Genomic DNA, 8,027 nt, shown 5'->3' with positions numbered 1-8,027 from the left:
CACTACATTTTGAACCTGCGATTTTAATCTTGTCTATTTCTCTATGAAAAACTCACAGAAATCCAAACCAGCAACAACAGAAAACTGCTTGGGTTATATGGACTCGCTGCCAGCAGAAATGTTTGGCTATTCTCTAAATGGAGTGCATATAAGGTAATTGTAGCTTAATTCTCCCTGGGTCACACTCGTGTTTCATTTCCTACATTATCCGCCATGGATTGCAAAACTGGTGTGTCTTGCGACTGGTGGCGGATGAGGCTATAAGCAGTGAATTATGTCAATTGTTTTCTGTTAAAAGGAAATATGAATGGACTGGAGTGGATACTTTAAAAAAACAAGAGGCGAAGCCTTCAAGGCTCACGTAAGAAATCGACAAACAGTAACACAAACTCAATCACTCCGTCACACACACACACACACAGTACACACACACACACACACACACACACACACACACACACGCACGCACGCACACACACACACACACACACACACACACACACACACTGAAACAGACAGACACACGCACACACACGCACACACATACATACACAGAAAGAGCATAGGTGAAACTGTGCAAGAAAGCGAGACACTAGATCTAGATCTGTCTGTCTGCATGTAGCCTACTTACATGGACACGACTGCCAAATAGTCTCGGCCCGCTCAAAATAACAATCACCGAGACTTTCAGTAATTCCATCGCGTGACGTCTAACCCTCGTACGTCATAATGTGACGTCAATGTAATATGACGTCTTCAAATGTTAAAGTTTCTACCACAGACATACATACATACATACATACGCACGCACGCACGCACGCACAGACAGACAAAAATTAGCATCGCATAGGCTACACTTCGTGACCCAAACTGTTTTTATCATTTAACACTGTGTTGTCCATGCAATAATTATAGACTGCGAGGGCGCAAAGAAGGATAAGGATAATATTTTATATTAGTCATGTGAGGTTACCCTTATGGAAATTGGGGCTGTTTTCTCACTGGGAAAGGCGAACTGCCATACAGGGTAATCCTTGCCTACGCATAGAAAACTGGACTGTATTTAGGAGCATATACTATTAATGCAATGTGGTGTTTTGAGTTTTGGATTTTAGCAGACCGAATTTAGTGAAAAGAACTTGCTTTAAAAGTGTCGTTTACCTTATCACGAAATGAAGCGTTGGCAATCTGCAGCACTTCAACCAGAAGTTTTGGTGATTCCAGCTACCGTTGACAACATAAGAAAATGGATTATGGCTCGAGATTTTGTCAAGAATCTTTTTTGCTGTTAAAAACTGTGTTTATTCACAAGTGAAAATATACAGTACTGGTAGTATGGCAGTTTCCAGCTACTCTTGTTTTAAAAATAGGTCTTCATTAAGCTGAATAGGGCAGCTCTGCAAACGTGTCTGTTACGGTAGCTATTTATTGACTTGAGCTTTCTTACCACACAGTGATAAATCAATCACGATTAATATTTACGACAGTTGATCCTGATTTGTACGGTATTTCCTGAATTGTAACAGAAACTTTCAAGGGGATGTTATCCTTCAATCTATTTGAGTTGTCTTCGCCTTACCTTGTTACCCGTATGTGTCATGAATAATGCACACAACAGCCGTTTGACACCAAGTCAACAAAACAAAACACCATCAACGACAAAATACCGCAACAACAAAACCGATCCAAACAAAGAGAAGAAAAGCGCATGACAAAAAAACCCCACGTTGGCACATTGATTGTGTCACAGAACTCGGTCAGCTAATTGCAAACGTGTTCAACATTGATCGAATATCGATCACTTGATGACGCCATGATCACAACACCAGCCGGGGAACGGAACTGAAATAATTACATCGGAAATGGGTCTATCATACTCCTGGTACAACTGATCTGCGAAGGACAAATACCTTTTTATTTGTGGGAGATATACCCTCAATATGTTTATGATAAGGCACAAGACAAAACATCCTGGCACTTCATAAATCGAAAGCAATCATAATCCTGTAACATTGATTTGTGTGAGACAAAGACCTAACTATTTATGACCTAGACATGGCCTATGTATGTTTTTGATAAGGCACTATCTACACGACACCACAAAATTAGTTGAATGCAACTGGCTTTATATGTACCACATTGCGGAGTGAAGTATCCTGTATCCGGTTGAATCTTAAGATATCATAAACAAAATCGTTAGCCAAACAAACCAATCGTTTCTCATTTCCTGTGAATTTATTCTTTTGATGACAGTGAACTGCATTATGGATTTCTTGTTTTCACTTATTTTGGAAAACTGCCTAAGCTACTGACTATTAGTTACGGGTGCTTGTTACAAATCACCGGTTTTGCAAAATAATGTCGAATCTGCCCGATCACTTTTCTTCATCGCGACACCGGTCTGCTAAATAGCGAGCCTACGTGATCACTTGTGTTATCTTCTTTTCGACTTAAACTGTGATACTGACCGTTCTTGCGATGGAGGTGTTATCTGACGAGTGAAAATGTAAAATAGATTCATGTTAGAAAGGCCAAAAAATAACGTTACAGGGAAATGTGAATGAAGGTACATTCCACTTGTTTGTCTTTTCAAATGTTGTTGTTGTTGTCATATTTAAAGCGATCTGAATGACTTGAACTGGTGTAAGTACAGGCAGATCTTTGTTTGTTCATTCCAATTGTTCTTATAAATGTACCTCTTTGAGCTTTTGATTGACTTTTTAGACGATTGTTTAATAATGATAACGCGATTACTATTACTTATACATTACTATTATTGTTCCTCCTCCTCCTCTTCCTCCTCCTCTTCCTCCTCCTCCTCCTCTTCCTCCTCCTCTTCCTCCTCCTCCTCCTCCTCCTCCTACTACTACTACTACTACTACTACTACTACTTCTACATCTATTACTACTACTACTACTAGTTCTACTACTATTTCTACTACTACGACTACTACTATTACTACTACTACAACTACTTTTACTACTACTACTACTTCTACTACTACTACTGCTACTACTACTACTACTACTACTGTTACTGCTACTATTACTACTACTACTACTACTACTACTACTACTACTGATACTACTAACTTTATTTCCTACCCCCCCCCCCCCTCCTCCCTCTCATCTTCTTCTCCTAGATCTACCACCGTAAGGTCTTACTGCTGTTCTTGCTGCTATACTTTGCTAATTGTATAAAAGCACACTCCTTCCAGTTCGGCTCACCATTTCCGATTTGGCCAGGATGTCACTTGGAAGAAGTCCATCCCACCACTTTGTCACATAGCAGACGATTAATTAATTTTGTGAAAACAATTACTGGCATTTTAAAGAAGTTATTCATTACAAAAATTCAAACTTACCACAGCAAGCAGCCAATGTGTTGATTTTTGGTATATGTCTAAATGTAGGGATTGTTTAATCCCATGTACATCCATGGCCAGATCTGAGATGGTGAGCCTAACTGCGTTCACGAGACGGAGTGTGCCTTTAAAAAGAACTGCATTTACCCGTGATCGCTCATTTTCGTAAATTATGTTGGACATTTTAACTAATGCATATTGACTTGATTTTTGAATTGCTTTTTGTGTTATTGTTAAAATATAAATACGACGCCTTTCTTAAATGTGCAATATGTAAGTCTTTGTATATTTACTTTTTTTTCTCGTGGAACGAACATCATTTGTGCAGATCATTTGTAAAATCGTGTTTGTGCCAATACAATAAAAACAAAAAAGATAATTATCTAACTTGTGTGTAATGCGATCGTTTTTGTCTGAACGGACCACTTTCATTCTTATGTTCTCGTTGTCCCTGTTCGCCCTCGCTTTCGTGTGTGTGTGTGTGTGTGTGTGTGTGTGTGTGTGTGTCTGTGTGTGTGTGTGTGTGTGTGTGTGTGAGTGTGTGTGTGTGTGTGTGTCTGTGTGTGTGTGTGAATGTGTGTGTGTGTGTGTATGTGTGTGTGTGTGTGTGTGTGTGTGTGTGTGTGTGTGTCTGTGTCTGTGTCTGTGTCTGTGTGTGTGTATGTCTGTCTGTCTGTCTGTTTTTCTGTGTCTGTGTATTTGTCGGTGCCTCTGCTGTTTCATAACGATCTGCGTGAAAATGGAAAAAGCAAGCACACTCGTAAACAAATAAACGCCCACACACACACTAACACACTAACACACATACACACACACACACACATACACACACACACACACTGACACACACACACACACACGCACACATCAAATTAAACGGTAAAACAAAACAAATTAAGATGGGCACAAAATCGTGACGAGGCCAAGACTGATAAAAGTGCGCAGGCGAACGCATGCGTAGACAGGTTACCCTACGCTTCTTCCGATTTATGCCATGCACTGACGCCTTTAGCCGCCATCTTATTGCCGAGTCGATTGAATTAGTTGAGGTCAGGATTATACAAGCAGCCCTTTCGGCCAAGCTTGGAGGAACAGGGAGACGCACGTAGAGCAGGGATGCGACTAAAATTGGACGGAAAGCTGTTTCCGATGTCAAATAGTTCGCTTGAGGAGAATGTCATTTATTTGTTTTTGTTTTGTTTTGTTTGTGGGTGTTTGTGTGTGTTTATTTTTTTTCTTATTTTCGGTCAACGATTTCTGTCCAATCATGCTTTTTATTCCTCTCTCCAACCTCTCTTTCTAATAGCGATTGTATGTATGTGTGTGTGTGTGTGTGTGTGTGTGTGTGTGTGTGTGTGTGTGTGTGTGTGTGTGTGCGTGCGTGTGTGTGGAGTGGTTCTCCTTTTCTGTCTCTGTAAATAAATGTCTCGTTCTCTCTGAGTCAGTCTCTATCTCTGTTTATCTCTTTCGTTCTTGTTTCCCTTTCTCTTTCTGTCTGTCTCACAGTTTTACTTTGTCTGTCTGTATGTGTGTCTCAGTCACAGTCTCTCTCTCTCTCTCTCTCTCTCTCTCTCTCTCTCTCTCTCTCTCTCTCTCTCTCTCTCTCTCTCTCTCTCTCTCTCTCTCTTATTGTCTTTATTTTTATGTCTTAGTTTAGCAGGGACAGATTGTAAGACTAGGCGTGAGCCTAAAATCTCCATCCTTGAGTAATAAAGTTCGTTCGTTCGTTCGTTCTCTCTTTCTCTCTCTCTCTCTCTCTCTCTCTCTCTCTCTCTCTCTCTCTCTCTCTCTCTCTCTCTCTCTCTCTCTCTCTCTCTCTCTTTCTCTCCCCCCCCCCCCCCCACTCGAGTTTCGATTTCACGAAAGGCTAGAGGTGTTTTATGGGATGCCTTCAAGTGGAAAACATCTCAGACAGCTTAAAACATGCTGCCAGTCAGGAAGAGAAACGTAAGATTGCGATCTTCGCCCCCCCCCCCCTACTTCTCTCTCTCCCTCCCTCTCCCTCCCCCCTCTCTGTGTCTCACTCTCCCCATCTCTCTCTCTCGATCTCTCTCTCTCTCTCTCTCTCTCTCTCTCTCTCTCTCTCTCTCTCTCTCTCTCTCTCTCTCTCTCTCTCGTTGCAAATGCGCAAGTAGTGCATTCCAGTTTTAGTGACCATCATTCTGTTTTTTGCTCGATTTCTCTTAGATTGCCAAAATCGTGTCATAAAGGCCACACAACAATCGAATACAGAAGTTTCAAGTATTTTGATGAATCTGCCTTTTTCTTTGACCTTAACCAAGCCCCATTTTATAGCGTATTCAATTGCAATGACGCAGAGGGCGCTTGCAATATTTTTCACCATATTTTGTGTTCAATAATTGATAAACACGCACCACTACGTCAGCATAGAGTGAAACATCCCCAGCTCCCCCCTTGGTTAACCTCAGACATTATCGAGGCTATGGCGATGCGTGATTATTTTAAAGAGCGCAACATGAAAACAGAGTATAAACTGCAAAAAAATAAAGTTTTAGACACAGTGAGACAAGCAAAGGCAGAATATTTTAATAAACTGATTTCTGAAAAAAGGGATACAGCTACAATCTGGCGAGCAGTGAATGAAATTCTTGATAAATCTAGGAAGGGATCAACCAATACTCATTCACAAATATCTCCAAATGATTTTAACAAACACTTCATTTCGCTAGCAGACAACCTAAAATCTTGTCTCAATCACAATGATTCCCTTGATACGGATGATTGTTTTGAAAAATTAAAAACATTCTGTGGACAAAAGTTGACTCAAACTGACACGTTTTCTATTCCTCCAATCTCAGTGCACGAAGTAGGAAAACTGGTAGAACAAATGGCGAATAAGAAGTCAATGGGTCCAGACAAGATTCCAGTCAAGTTGCTAAAACTTGCTTTACCTTACATTGTCGATTCCCTAACTTATGTTTATAACCTAAGCATACAACAAAACGTGTTCCCTTCTATTTTAAAGTGTGCAAAAGTATTACCCCTTCCAAAAAATAAGGATCTTACAGACCCAAACAACTTTAGACCTATTTCCCTCTTACCTGTTCTATCTAAACCCTTAGAAAAGCACATACAAAAACACCTACTGGCATATATGGAACAAATGAATCTGTTTCATCCTTTTCAGTCTGGATTCCGCTCTAAGCATTCCTGCCACACCGCCTTAAGCTCTTTATGCGAGACTTGGCTGTCAGCAATAAACAAAGCACAGGGCCGGACTAGGCGAAGAGGAGGGGGGGGGGTTGCCAGTGGTGGCCCAGGGGGATGTCCCCCCTGGCGGCAGGGGCGGATCAGTTCATTTTATGACTGGTTTTTTTCAAAAGTATATTGTGAAGATATGGGTGTGAAGGCGCGAAGCGCCGAGCCGACGGCGCGAAGCGCCTAGCTTGCTAGGGGGGTCCGGGGGCATGCCCCCCCGGAAAATTTTGAAAAAAAGGATGCAAAATGGTGCAATCTGGTGCATTCTGAGGATGATCATTACCAGTTTTAGGCAGCAGATTTTGTCACTGATTAATACCCCAAAAATTGAAACTCAATGTAAAATAAAGAAATGCATACCTCATTCAATATTTTTATTTTTTGGCTGGGGGGGGGGGGGGTCCGGAAACCCTAGAACCCACCCACCCCCCACCCCCCCCTCGTTGTGGGGGTCAGGGGGCGAAGCCCCCTGAAGCTGACGGGTAGGTCATATTCTGAGATAGGAAAATGGTCGCTCCTTGCATGAAACGGCATAAAATAAGCAATAATAAAAAAAAAATTAAATGATAAGTAAGGTACATGTTTAGGCTAGGGGGGGGGGTTGCGCAACCCCCATAACCCCCCGGTAGTCCGGCCCTGAAGCAGACATAACGGGAGCGTTGTTTTTGGACTTTAAGAAAGCCTTTGACCTAGTAGATCACTCACTTCTACTAAAGAAATTAAAGTGCTATTTAAAAGACGACTCAGCCTGTGCCTTTTTTGAATCGTATCTTTCAAAACGGAAACAGTATGTATCCATTAACTGTAAAACTTCGTCAAATGAGTTTGTCAGAAGTGGTGTCCCTGAAGGGTCTGTATTAGGACCTATCTTGTTCTGTATTTATATAAATGATTTACCCCTTCATGTGTCCGATGAAAAAGTTAGATGTGAGTTCTTCGCCGATGACTCTTCTGTTCACACCAGTCAAAAATCTTTGGAATCCGTCAACTCTTCTCTTCAAACAAGTGTGGAGGAAATCACTGAGTGGTGCGTTTCTAATGCAATGATCATTCATCCGATTAAAACAAAGAGTATGGTGATAACCACGAGACAAAAACACCAATTAAGTCCTTTACAATTACAACTGTCAGTTGGTTCAACTCAAGTGCAGCAAGTTAGGGAACATAGATTATTGGGTGTTACCATTGATCAAGAGTTGAAATGGCAAACTCATTTGAGTAATATTTGCAAACTAGTATCAAAAAATTTGTACCTGTTATCAAAATTAAGGCATTACGCTGATTCTGCAGCACTCAAAATGTTCTATTACGCCCACATAATGCCTCATATAAACTTCGCATCGACACTTTGGGATAACTGCAGCGATGTTCATTTAAAAAGACTCAATTCCCTGCATCGCCGAGCTGCAAAACTTATTCTGCATGATTTGAATAGGTCCACGG

Source organism: Littorina saxatilis, unplaced genomic scaffold (genome assembly GCF_037325665.1).
Source record: "Littorina saxatilis isolate snail1 unplaced genomic scaffold, US_GU_Lsax_2.0 scaffold_765, whole genome shotgun sequence".
NCBI lineage: Eukaryota > Metazoa > Mollusca > Gastropoda > Littorinimorpha > Littorinidae > Littorina > Littorina saxatilis.
Note: the sequence above shows the minus strand (reverse complement) of the source record.